Below are 14,458 nucleotides of genomic sequence, written 5' to 3'. Positions count from 1 at the left end.
ATTTGAAGGTTTGTTTAAAACAACCCTCAAATGTGTTGATACTTTTTGGACTGTCCAAACCTCCTCAGTCTGCAGTGTAATGCTAGATAACTGCTGAGAACAGGTTTTCTTATAGAACTGATGGTTCCCAGAGGCGGTGGACATATTGGGAGAAAGGCCTCTGTTGCAGTCTTTTGATGCTTTTAATCCCTGCTGGATGTTGAATATTCAAAGACTTTAGGAAAGTCAAAACATCAAAATAATTTTATGATTTCATGAGATAAAGTGAAAGATGTTAGAAATCAGAAAGCCTCTGCTAGAGCTCACCTGTTCGTTGACTTACTACTACCAGATAGGTCCCTATTGTACAATTTCCAAAAATGCCTCCAAGCTGCCGAAAAAAACATTCCATCTGAATTTGGAAAAAGAGTTCATGCACTCCCTTCACACCCATTTTAATATGTTCCTCACAAAAATGTTATAGAAAAGTCTTCATTGAACATTATCTGAGGCATGTTAGCTTTTGCTAAGGGCATTTGTGTGAGAAGTTTGTTTTCTCACTTGCCATCTGTCCATTTGTAACATCTGTGGCTGCCCCAAGCATCCACTACTGTGCTATGTCCTGTACACAATTCTTCTGCTCAAGAAGTCTGTCTTGGCCTTTCTGTGCTTAGCTCCCTCCTATTTCATCCTGATGACTGTCAGAGTAGAAGGCTACTGTTTGGTTCCATAAGTGCTAGATTATTCTACTGTATGAGGCTTTTATGTATTCTTCATCTCTGTGTCCTTTCCTTGCCTTCCATGGGGTAACTTCTGTTCTAACATCCAAACAATTCCCAAGTTTCTCATGAGATGCTGTGCTAGCTCTCGTAAGGACAGTGCAGCCAAGGTGGAACTTGGAAGAGAAGCAATATGAAGTAACACTTTTGGAGTCTCTCAGTTCTGTGAATTTATATTGTGATCCTGTCCACTCATCATAACTTTATATCCATAGATTTATTTAATCAGACAAAAGCCACTCTCAGTACATGTTGTTTCCAGGACAAGTGATGGTATTTGTTGCCTTATAATGCCTTTGTGATATCCTCAGTACAGAAGAGAGTGCGGTTAATTCTGCAGTCAGGGTGATTATGTCTGTTTGGGAAAAGATAATTTTGTGGTCTTTAGGCTGCCGAACTTTAACTTCGAAGAGTCTCATTGATATGATAATGTCCATCAGCATCTGCTGAGCAGCTGGAAAATCTGAAACTGTATAAACATCAACTGAATCACTCTCCTATATTTTATAATGACAGTGGTATGATTTTTTTTTCTGTGTTGTTCTGTCCTGTTTCTTTATCCTGTCTCCATCATCATGTGCTCTTCTTATTTAAGGCCACTCCTGCCTTCCATGCTGTTTGTGAATTTGTTAGTATTCCAGGTGCTCTTTATCTCATCTGAATACGGTAATTGATGCCACAAAATACGATAATTTCTGCCGTTTTTCTCTAACCTTCTGTGTTTCTGTTTAGTGCTGAGTGTGTATCTCACAAGGTATTCCCAGTTGAAGAAATACAGTTATCCAAAAATATTAGATTTTGTGCTACTGTCAGCTCCTGTAAAGCTAACAAAGAAGATGTTGATGGATAGATCAGTAAGAACATTTGGTTAATGCTTTTTAGCAACTTATACTTTTGTTAATATAGGCCTTTTCTACAGGACTAATATTGTAGTAGTGTATATATTTATCTGCTCAGTTAGAAACATCAGCTCAGACCAATGGCTTCTTCATAATGCAAGCCAGAAAATACACCCCATCTATAAGGCAAGGCAGCACAATGCTGCTCAAGTAACTCTCAGATTAAAGGACAGCTGGTCATAGCAGGTCAGATTTGCCAGAATCACACTGCAACAGGAGAAGGTAGGGTTTACTAAAACTTGAATCATCTGAAGAGATGTCACCATGCAGCAAGGAAATAGTTTTTCACCCTCTCATCCTAGCTGTTCCAGGTAACTCCCGGCAAGACACATAACGGCATGTCACTTACGTAATCCATAATGGGCTTGCTTACTTTGAGCATGCACCATGTCTGTTGTGATTTGTCAGGTAGCTAGAAATGATCACACTGGGTGCAAGAGTCCCGTCAGACTATATAGTATCTTTGAGTCTCTTATTGCTCAATGACTGATCTCGCTCCCTGTGGCTTCGTACCCCTCTTCCTTTCCATATGCTCAAATCAGACTTTGTGTTTCTGCTGAGACTACTAATTGTCCCTGCAATTAATGGGAATATCTTGATGGAAGTGGCCAGGATAAAATAGATTCATCTATCATGAAAAATTATTTCCAGTATTTAAAATTCCTATATAGACCTTAGAGATGTTATCTGTGAAATTAGCTTTCTCTATCTCTCCGCTTTGCCCATTTGAAGCTGTCAAGCTGAAAGGCAGGCACTGGCACAGTGCATTTTCTGTCTCATTTCTTCTTCTCTATTCATCTCAGGGGGACAGGAAAGACTTGGCATTCATGATGCTCCTTTAATTGACTCTCTCTATGTGGAGATAGGCAGTCATCCCTTGGACACTTTGATCGATTGGGTGAGGCTATTATGTGATATGGAAAGGAAATGCAAAAGCACAACCATCACCACAAGTGTGGAAGGGCCCTGTTTGGTGGTTTATATTGGCTCACTCAGATCTCCTTGATTTGTCTGCTTTGCCTCATATGTCGTTAATCCACAGAATGGCTCATAGGGTGGTCCTGCTGGATCCCCCCGACTAGGTACCAGACTGCAAGGTATAGCTCTCCAGAGGGAAACCACTCTCACTCACTCTGCTAAAGGGTCTGAGAATGCATAAGGGAAAGATAATTTTCATCATCTTTATCTGCTTCCTTACCAACATCCTCATTATTTTCAGGGTAGTTGCAAATGAGGAGGTTAAACTTGGTAGATAAGGTGCAGAAGAGGGAAAGTGTATCCTCGTAACTCAAATCTTAATACAAGTTTCAGGATGGCTTCCTGCTTTTTGATGATTATCAGTGGTGAGTAGACAGATGGTTAAAACCTAAAAATCAGGAGATACCCATGCCATTAATGCCAAAGTCATCCCACTGAAGAGACACAGAAGCAGGGAGGATGTACAAGAAAAGTAACCTCATAGTAAGGGCTGTTGGTCTCATGATGCTTCCATTTTATATGGCTTGCAGCTGTTGAATTCTGAAGTTCTGCCTGTTAAGACAAGATCCTCTTGTGGTCAGCCTGGGCCCTTTGGGTAGGGAATTTTCTACCATCCTAATCTTTTCTTCTTGTGAGCAATTTAGCATTTTTCCATTTCAGAACAAGGAAAAATTGTAATCCTTCATATAGTGATACCGCTAAAGGGAGCAGAAGGATGGGGATGGTTGGAGGGGATTACTGTTGGATACTGCTTGTCTCAAAGCACCAGAGTTTAGGATTCAAACGTGGTCACGTTGAATCAGATTGTTAAGTGTGATTGCCCCAGTATCCACAGGCACCATTTCAAACTGCCGAGAAAAGAATAATATGGTATTTTAAATAGTGAATTTCTATCCACTGTCTTTCATTAAGTGAGTAAAACCGGAAAAATGACAATTCAGCCCTCAGCTGAAAAGCATGTTAGATTGGCAGCTCTGGAAGTCCTAGGCTTGTGCTCAGAATGAGAAATATATACAGAGTAGCTATCCTTTATATACCTTATTCATCTCTTAGAAGAGTATTTGCATTAGAGATTAAAAGATACGTCAGTCTTCTTGACCTGCTTGGTCTTTGGTAGAGCTGCGAAGTAGAGTGGTGAAAGGGGGAACTCTTTTTCTGCAGCTCTGATTTCCTCTCTGTTGCTTGTGTGACTGCTGAAGACAGGACATGAGGCAGCTTAGTGCAGCCAGGCCAGTGAGCAGACCAAGAGGTTTTGAGGTGAGTAGGACAAAATGGAGTTTATGCTGCTCATATCATCTGCCATGTCAGGACAAGATTGCCCCCTAAGCAAGCAATCGGCAAAAGCCAGGTGCTTGCTAAATATAATAGTGAGAAGGAAGCAAGAATACAGAAGAAAAAACCTCAAACATTTAGTAGGTTTTTTGTGTTTGTTTTTGTTTCTTTTAATATATCTGTCATGAATATTTGTGACTGAAGAGAAAAATAACATCAAAGGAAAGGCTCTTGACATATTAAGAAATTTCAAAAGATCCGGAGTTCTTACACTACTATCAGTGTCCAGGATCTGTTTCCTAGATGTGGAAGCCTGACATTTCTTTGCACAGTCAAGAAAACATTCAAGTTTTCACTGCTTTGTTACCATCTTCCCAATGAAGTTCTCTTCTGTTACAGTCTGGCTTTTTGATGTAAACTCCAAAAGTCACTGCTACCCCATTTCTGCTGGTCAGCCCTCATGTCCAATTTGTGCAAATAGACTTTATCCTACATTTGCATTTGATTGTTCTTTCCTCTTGGAGGACTGACCAGTGCTGAATTTTAGTCTTTCCTGCCCTGTCAGGTGTTATTGGGGGATGATTTAGCACTACAGTTCAGGTGCTTGATTCAAAGCTGTGTTTTCAATAATTCCAGATTTTCTTCTTGTTGAACACAGGGTTGGTCAGCTGAGAATGTGGATGAAGTAAGGCACAGGTAATAGCTGGCAGTTCACTTTGTACCGGTCCCAGTCGCATGCTGGGAGCACCACTGTGGAGTGAAGGAGCTGCCATGAGCCCCCTTGGTGAAGGGGCTGGAGATGGTCCAGAGTTCTGTGGCATGGAGGTTCACTCCTGTCCCAGTCTGTCATCCTGCTTTTTCCTGAAGCTGCATCACAGTTCTGTATCTTGTTCAAATGCTTGTATGCCATTCCCCTAAGCCTGCCAGATTTCTTCTGCCACCTCACTTTCCAGTCCAATCAAATTTCACTTTCCTGTCTGGTACAGAAGCGTAAGGAATGTCCTGAAAGATTTCTTGGGATGTGGGAAAGGAGAGCAAGGGAAGGAATGAATAAAACTGTGTCAAACAAAAGGCTGATATTTTTTTCTTGTTTCATTTCATAACCTGCAACCTTTTCAGGTAAAGCAATTAGGCAAAACAAAAAGGATTAGAGTGAAGAGAAACAGAAATGATTTATCATGCTATTTTTAAATGACTCACTTTGGTTTTGCTTTATATTTTAATGTTTTATTTAAAGTCAAAGGCACTTGGGCTGCTCTAAAAAAAAAATCAAAATATAAAGGAACACCACAAATAGCCATGTTGAAGAGTAATGAATCCAGCAGACAGAAGGACTTGTGTCCAAATAAAAAAGGCAGAAAAGTGTAGGCTGGAATTGATATTGACTGTGCGATGTGCACAGTGCTAATGGACCTGCAACAGAAACAAGAACATTGCAGCCATAAAGTGAAAACCTGGTCTGCTGTGAATACAGATGAGAGTGGGAAAGACAATGCTTTTATGTGACTGCTTTTGCACATGTGGCCTCTTGAGCTAAGCTACTTATAAAGTCAGAATGACAGGATGTAGATTAGCAATCAGCATCCTCATTTAGCCATTTCTCTGCAGGTTGGTTTATACTGCTGTGATTTCTTTTGTCTTTTTCTGTTGGCTGGTGACTATTTGCTGAGCCCATCATTCCCTTTTACACTGTTATGGGTGGGCTTGTGTGGGTTTTTTTGTGAGTTTGTTTGTTTGTTTTTGTTTTTTTTTTTTTTTTTTTTTTTATTTGAGAGAGAGAGAGAAAAGTCATGAAAGTTAAAATGCTCGTCATTGCCCCTGTGTGTGTGTATGTGAGTGTTGCCTACAGTTCATACCCTTGTCTGTGTCACCAGCAAAGTCTCAGTCAGTAAGTCCTCCAGGAGAAGCAGCTTTGAAACAGCTTCTGCTGAGAGTTGTTTCTTCTCAGACAGCCCGTCGCTCAGATTAGGAAGGGGTACTGGCCTGTATCCTCTAGATCAATGTGCTCCATCAAAGCATTGATCAACAAGATCCAATTAAAACAGAGTAGCACCTATAACTTTCTTCTCCCATGTGGATGCCTTGAAAGGGAGTATTCTGTGGGGCACAGAAGAGATTGTTCATGCCAAGAGCTATAACTCAGCATCTGTTTTGGTGCTTGTAGGTGGCTGTGTGTTTTCTCCTGCTTCAGCATTGCTCCTGGGTTATACACTTCAGCAACTCCCTGGTGAAGGCTGCCTAGGGAGGGCGTCAGGGCAGGAAGGAGGACCACCTTGGTACAACTGGGAGTGGAGATATGGCCATCCTGGTATTATACTTGTTTGCATTTGGGACTGAAATATGCTTAGTTCTGAGGTGAGACAGATGTGTTCAGGCGATGAACTGTAACCTGTCTGACACTGTTGTTTTGACCATCTTTGCACATTGGCAATGGATTTTGTTCAATTCTTTGCCATAGTGATGTAGGGCCTGCCAAATCTCACAGTATTGCCCCTCTGTCCGTAGGAGCCAGAGATGGGGGACTAGGTGAAGTTTTGTACCTTTGCATGCAGACAGCAATGGGTGAGCCTTCAGACTTACAAAGAACGGGCAAGGTCATAGCTGAGTGAAAGCCAATAAGTTGCTGACTTCTCTACCTGTCTTCAGGCTATCAGAATAAGCTAAATAAACCCATGCTAAACTGTTTGTAAAGATGCAAAGTGATAATTCTATGTAAACAAGTGCCATTTTGCATATATGCAAAGTATTTTCAAAAAGAGATAGATATAATTATCATTTTACATTTTGGGTAATACAGCAATTAAGTTACCTACAATAAGATTCAAGATTACAAAAGTAATTAGCCACAGACATGGGCTGAAGGTGTTGCATTTACTTTGCTGAGATTTAAATGTCTGAATCTATGATATCAGATAAATTAGTCATTAGACTTTTGGGTCACTAAGGTACTTTTTCCACCTTGAAAAAGCTATCTGATGTCTTTAAAATAAATTTGCAGATCTCTGCAGACATGGTGACATAGTCCTGGGATATTTGATTAGCAGTTCCTAGAGATAAATACTTATATACTGTGATAGCACAGAGGTAATTCATATCAGAGCCTGAGTTCCTTCATCATCATCTTCTCTCCTGTTTTCTCACTCAGAAGAGCACTGATGAATCACTTTGGCCTTTCAGCCACTCAGTAATGAGAACCTGATTACTGTACAGCTCCCCACGGGTCAGCCTCTCTCTTATCCAGCGTAGCACTCACTCAACTATCATTCCCTGTGTGCCTGGCCAGAATCCAGGGGACTCCAACTCATATGTGGAGGAAGATAGTAAAGATATGCTTGTAAGACAAAACTGAAGTTGTACAAGCTAGAACTTAAGGAACAAATGAACATTAATGAAATGTTATCTGACAGCAAGGGAGGAAAGAAGGAAAGTGATTTTCCCTGGACCAGGGTAGAAGCGCAATGAATGCTGTTACTTGGAAATCCTTACAAAGCCAACTCACGGGTGCTGTTCAGAAAGTGTGTTGCAGTATTTTGGGCACAGAGCACCATGCAGTACTGTGTGCACAGTCCTGTGTGCTCTGTGGGACCATCTACTGGCTACTGCAGTGTCAGTTCCTGCAGGTGACCTCTGTGAGCATGGGCACTGCTGGGCTTGTAAGGAAATTTGATCAGGGCTTCTCACAAAACAAGCATTGACAAACATGGGACATCACTAATTCAATGTTTCACAAAACTACACAATGTAGACATTCCTTGGGATTCTCTTTCTGGCTTAAATTGCTACAGACAAGTTCTTTTTCAGTGCCTCATCTGCCCCACCTGAAAAAAAAAATCCCCAGATAGTCAAGACTTGTAAGTCATAGAAGGATTGTAAGGTGAAATATTCATTAATCATTAAGAGCTTCAGATTCTGGGATGGAAAAAGTTGAAGACCAGCAAAACATTAATTTTAGTTAATCTTTGACCTTCCATTTTGTAGTTTTTTTAGCTTAATGGACATTCTACTATAACAACAGGTAGAAAAGCTGTCCACTATAGTGATTGATATTTATTTTTGTGTTATCTAACTCATTTTCCTATTGTGTGGATTGTTACATAGTATTTTTCCTCAGTACAGAAATGTGGACAGCTTTTGGATTTGTGTATTAGTAATTTGAATTTATATCCCCAAAAGAACAACATTGCCCAGACGTATGATGGTTATTAAAACTCTTTAAAGGTCAGAGAATTTCTTTTAAAGTAGCAGTGACTTTCTGTCTTGTGCTACTTTTCTATACCTGCAATGCTAATACAATCCTTGTGTGATTGCTCAGACCCAGTGCTGGGGGTTTTGAGAGGTATACAAGCAACCTTTTGTAGATCAAATGCTGTGGTACTTGAGCCACTCAAGGGGAAAAAAAAAATCTAGTTTCTTTGGCATTGAAAAGGTAAAATTATTCATTGCCCTTTATGAAGCACTAAACAAATGATGAGATTTTGTATAGTGTGTCAGCTATTGACTGAATGTATTTAAATCAATAGTGATATGAGATTTACAGAGCACACAAGAAGGGAGCCTTAAATAGTTTTACCCATTGACCTTTGTGAAGATAATAAACCTAAATATCAACTCTTCACCAGTTAAATTGTGTACTAATGAAGTGACATTGACTACTGAGCTACAGGCATGCTAGTGAGAAGTGTTACTAGTCACACAGGTAGAAATATGTAGTCAAGAAATGTGAGTATAAAATCTGTATTGCCTTAACAAGCTTCCATGGCTATTTCTTATCAAAGATAAGTAAATAAATCAGTGTAAAGAGGTTGCTGCCGAACCACTTTGACTGAAATGCAGCAATATGAAAGAAATTGGCAAAAAAAGTTGAAATATAATCAGGAGGCTGAAGGGAGGAATTATGGAGAAAGATTAGAAGAGTTCAGTATGTATTGCTTGGTAAAATGATAACCTGAGGGGAGGATGATGCATCAGCGCTGATGGGAGGACTGCCTTTCCAAGGAAGAGGGATTATTTAAGGAAGTTCACAGGACACTAGCTGTGGAATATGGGGTTAAATTATGAAATAAAAATTATTAATAGTAGACAGAATCCTGATAATGAGCTCTATTACTTTCTGTTTTGTTTTGCTATAACAGAAATCCAAGGGAAGGGACAGAAAGCCCCATCATTTTGACACTGGAAATTAGGATGGCTAAAACAGCAGAGTATGGCCATGCTGCTGTATGCTTTAATGAAATGTGCGTTATAAGAGGGAAGGAAGGGAAAGGTGCTGTGTGATTTAGGTAGCTCTTTTGTTTACAGCTTGTATGGTTCTGTGAAATGTATGCCTCAGAATAATAAAAACCTGAGACGTCTCCTAACTTCAAAAGACTCATTTTTCTCTCTAAATCCTGCTAATGACTGGATATGTTTTCCCAGCTAGTGAGAACATGAATAAATTCATAAAATATGCAAGGCACTGATTCCCAAAGTGTATTTTGTTTGATTCTTAATATAATTACTGATTATAATAACTCTTACTGAATTAGGAAGGGTAAAATAGTTTATTGTGTAAAATTAACAACATTTTGATACCTCAGCTTCTTTGTTAGATCTTAATAAAGAATTGTGGGACAAACTCCATGTTTAGGCAAATTAGAAATACTATTATGTAGCATAGGAGGAAAAGAATGTCATTAAGGAAGGTATTGTCAAATACACAGTAGGAAAAAGCTATTGCCAGAAAACCTCAAATCCCAAGCTCAAATCTCAATTAGAAGAGGTTTACAGAGTCATATGAGAAAGAGAAGCATGGGCAAGTGTAGCACGTGTCCAAGATCTGTTCTGGTTGTTGGTAAATGAGAGCCCAGTGTAGGGCTCATTCTCTCTGGCCAGTGTATGAGCGGAAGCAATAAGGTTGGTACTTACTGTCCACCTTTGTGGCAGGTGGAGGATAGAGACTTTTCTGACTTCCAAGCTCTCATCCTAAATATTGCTTACCAACATAGAAAAAAAAATTAAAAAACCCCTCCACATTAAAAAAAAAAAATGAACTGAAACAACAACACCACAAAGGTAGTGTGCCATTTAGTTCACTTGCATTCAGTCCTGCTCTTTGAGGACTTTGCTTGATCTTAGGCAAATCAATTAGATTTTAATGCAGAAAAGTAGTAAATACCCACCCTGTGTAGTGCTCAGAGGCCCACCAGCTCTTAGACTAACATCCCAAATCAGCAGTTATTTGCCTATGGTTTGCAGAGGCCGTTAGGTGAGGGTGGTGTTCACAGCAGGCAGCACACTGCCAGGGGCTGGTATGGGACAGGGACAGGGTCAGCAGCAGCAGTGTGTGCCAGGGGGACAATGTGCTGCTCTCCTGGGCACTGCCCTGATCTTGCTGCAGCCTTGAACTTGTTGCCCACATGAACAGGAAATTCACATTCTAAAACCTGTCTCAAAATTCAGATGCCAAATAACATCGTAGCTGGTCATACAGCTGCAGTGTGTTGATGAGGCACTTTGGTATAACAGTTGCTTTGCTTTGAAATCACCTTCTTTCCATTATATGGAAACTCCTTTGTTGCCAGACTGTAAATTCCTTGCAATTCTGTGCCTTAATCTTTCCACATGTCTAACTGTGCACAAGTTGTCCTCTGTTCTGTCCAAGAGTTCTGTATGTATCTACGTACCTATATTCCTATATTCTTTGTGTCAGCAACCTTGTACCTTGTAGAGGAAGTGCTAGTGCCGTGCTTAAAAGCTGTGAAAGCTTGTGGGCTTCTCACACTGGTGATCTATTGTTGTGGGTTTTTAAAATTAGATTGGTGGTGTTCTGTTGAGCTGTGTCAGGAGTGAGTGAGAAATGTCCTGCAATTTCCACTTCCAGATGCAGATGAAATCAGGGAAGTGTGACAGTCCTGCAGCAATCCCTGCTGGTTTTGGTGCCTTTGTTGGAGCACAGCTGTGCCCAGCAGCTGGTCTGGAATCAGGGAACCAGGAAATTTGCACAGTTAGCAGATATAAATACAGGATCTCTAACTATGAGAGATGCTTAACTCTGCAGTAAATAAATCCTAGTCCAAATAAAAGGCTAATTGAAATCTTAAAAAACTGTCTTGTGCCTCAGTTCTTCCCCTTTTGATTCTCTCTATCTGCAGAATTTGAAAGAGAAACAGGTGTTATATCTATGGAGCCTTTCCATCTATGTTTCAAGTGATGTCAAGAACTATCCCCTTTCCTGTATAATTTTAGGTTATTTTTAGGTTTGTAGATTATTTTCCAGTTTCCAAAGGAATTATCAGCCTCTTCATTATTTTGATTTCAGTTTGATATTCTGAGAAATTTTCAAGGCCTACCTAATGAAGAACAGAATGAGGAAGGTGGCAGATAGGTCTTGGATGATCCAAAAAGGGGGAACAGCAGCCCAGTGGTGGCGGAACAGTAGTTCAGGGCATGGGTTGTGTCTCTGCACTGCTATGGCTTTGCAGTGGGATGTTGGATGAACTGACTCCTATTTCCGTCTCTGTTTCTGTGTGAAAGCAGACCTGTTCAAATGGCATTCTTGAGGGCATCTTAATGCTTTCAAATTGTGCTGAGGATTTCAGAAAACAAGAGTCAAGAATAGGAAAGCCATCCTATTAGGAGACCTACCCTTTTCCAAGTTTGGTCAGAGAATATGTCACCTGCTTATTTTAGGAAACAGGATGTTCTTTGCGTTTCCACCCCCAGGGCTCCCCATATCTCTGCAGCCCCTCCAGAAATGTTTAGGAGAAAGCAGAGCATGCTGTAGCATACAGGTGTTGCGTTGCAGCTCTTGGGAACATGACTGAGCCCAGTGTAAAAGCCTATGAATCAGTTTATATTGAAAAGAGAGAAAAGTGCCTCACTCTTTGTACAAGGGAGGCTGCATGTCTGCTTCTGTGAGTGAACAGCTTAGCACCCCATTTCTCCAGAGATATGGGGATTGATGGTGCAGGTATTAAGATACAAATTTTTAAATTCTTGAATGACTGTTAAAGATAACAGCAGGTAGAGAGAGCTGTATGAAGGAAGCATTCTTTCTAAATGTATCCTAGGCACTTGTCTTCCATCATGTCAGTCTGACAGCTTTCACTGGCCCTTGCTTTCACATTAAAAAGGGGAGTAAAATGAGCTGTCTTTGGTAATACTGTAGAGTTAGGCTCTGATGACCTGTCAGTAGTGGATTCCAAATGCATCTATGCCTGATGCATAGTATCCTCAGTACAATAGTTGATTATATTTTAGTTTTTTTTTTTTTTTTTATTTGCAACATCCTTTTAATATATTCTTTTTAGTTTTGTAACGATTTTGTAAGCAAGGATCTAAAAATACGTTGTTAAAGACAAGTAAATAACATTCTTTCCTACTTTCAGATTAAATAAAGGAAAATCACAGAGTGACTTCTCAGACAGATTTTGAGTTCTGATTTGTGTCCTGCTTTAGTGGATAGGCCAATATTATTAGGGCTCAGTGGAAGCATAATAAAGAGGTCCTATTAAATACTGTTTCAGTGAAGTGGAGAAGGAAATCACAGAATCACAGAATCGACTGGGTTGGAAAAGACCTCAGAGATCATCGAGTCCAACCCTTGGTCCAATTCTTGTCCGTTTACTAGATCATGGCACTAAGTGCCATGTCCAATCTCAGTTTAAAAACCTCTAGGGACGGCGAGTCCACTACCTCCCTGGGCAGGCCATTCCAATGCCTGACCACTCTCTCTGTAAAGAATTTCTTTCTAATATCCAGCCTAAATTTCCCCTGGTAGAGTTTAAGCCCATGCCCCCTTGTCCTATTGCTAACTGCCTGGGAGAAGAGACCAATCCCCACCTGGCTATAACTTCCCTTCAGGTAGTTATAGAGAGTGATGAGGTCACCTCTAAGCCTCCTCTTCTCTAGACTAAACAACCCCAGCTCCCTCAGCCTCTCCCCATAGGTCTTATGTTCAAGTCCCTTCACCAGTCGTGTTGCTCTTCTCTGGACCCGCTCCAGCACTTCAATGTCTTTCCTGAACTGAGGGGCCCAGAACTGAACACAATACTCCAGGTGTGGCCTCACCAATGCAGAGTACAGGGGAAGGATCACTTCCCTTGTCCTGCTGACCACGCTGTTTTTGATACAGGACAGGATACCGTTGGCCTTCTTGGCCACCTGGGCACACTGTTGGCTCATGTTGACCTTCCTGTCAATTAGTACCCCCAGGTCCCTTTCTGTCTGACTGACTCATATGGACCAGGCTCCTCTTGTTTTGGTGCATAGCATGGCCACAAACTGTGCCCATACATCAGTCACTGAGGTAAGTGTTTTGAGAGCTTTACCACCAGATCAAGAGGCAAGTAATAGGTGACTGAAAAGAAAACACTGGAATGACTGAAGTGTCCATTAAATCAGTGTCAGTGGAGTAATTTTAGCTGGTTTAACTCAGTAGCATTTCTACACTTCTCCAATGCTGGTAGTTTTTATCAGAAGTTTAGATGATATTATCAGTCCTCAAAAAATCCCAAACTGAACTTTGGCTTTATTATATTCTTTGTTGTGCAATCTCTTATCTGTGGCATGAAACTGGAGATCAAATCTGTCAGTTCGAGAAAACAGTCACATCCCTGATGGAGATATATTTTGTCACTTAAAACATAAACTTTTTCTTGACCAGTAGCCACTGCTGTAGGAAGCAGCATATATTAAATATTGTTGAAGAAGGTGATTGTCAATCTGAATTCAAGACATGCAGGTCAAAGCAGCATTTGTGTCCTTGTGTGCTGACTGCTCAGCCTGCTTCAAAGTTACAGTGTCACCATTAGGTGGCAGTTTCACTTACTCTTGTGTTTCCTCAATGTATGTTTTAAGTCTGAGAAGTTGCCTCTCCTCCTTCCAAACTGACATCTTAACTTTTCTTTCCACACCATAGGCACTCCTGTGAAATTCGGTATCACAGCGGGGTTATACTGTATAAGAAAGATCAAGCTTTTTGCACTTTCAGGACACAAGAAAAAAGAGAAATCTATATTTTTTCTTAAATAATGTAATCTAGTAATTAAATAAATGAACTGTGATGCTGTGGAAGGTTATAACTCTGTGAAGCCGTCAGTTTCATCATTTACTGGCAACTGTCTTCAATATTTGAATATTTGCCTTTGCACTTTTATAAATTTCTATTTTTTCACAGAAGATGAGATGTGCACACTCCCAGGTTCCAGACGGAAGAAAAACAGTTGGTAGTTCTTATTGCTTGAAGTATGTTCTCCAGCTGCAAAGTCCTTCATCTTACTGCAGTCTTATTATACGTCTGAGTTTCCTGAAGAGCAGGGACTAAAGTGGGGGACTAGAATCTACTAACAAATTTAATTCTGAGGTGTTCTGCTAACACTGAGGGAAGCTAGACTAAAAAATAAATACAGCTCTGAGATGTTATTTCAAAGATCACATGATAGAGACCCTTTTTATTATTAAAAAAAAAAAAAAAAAAGAAAAAAAAAAAGGGAAGCTAAAAGCAATGTCTGCAATCCAGGCTTCAAAATGAAAAATATGACTGCAACCTCCGAATATTTAGTCTGGTCCTTT

The 14,458-nt window shown here is 40.3% G+C and overlaps 1 protein-coding gene across 25 annotated transcripts in view; it reads left to right on the top strand.

The window, feature by feature from the left end:
• Positions 1 to 14,458, top strand: part of NRXN3 (neurexin 3) — a 1,033,016-nt gene that overhangs the window by 328,244 nt on the left and 690,314 nt on the right. The gene's annotated exons all lie outside the window — the stretch shown is intronic.

This window comes from Columba livia, chromosome 5 (genome assembly GCF_036013475.1).
Source record: "Columba livia isolate bColLiv1 breed racing homer chromosome 5, bColLiv1.pat.W.v2, whole genome shotgun sequence".
In the NCBI taxonomy this organism is placed as follows: domain Eukaryota; kingdom Metazoa; phylum Chordata; class Aves; order Columbiformes; family Columbidae; genus Columba; species Columba livia.
The sequence above is the reverse complement of the archived record's forward strand: the minus strand, read 5'-3'. Positions and strand labels throughout refer to the sequence as shown.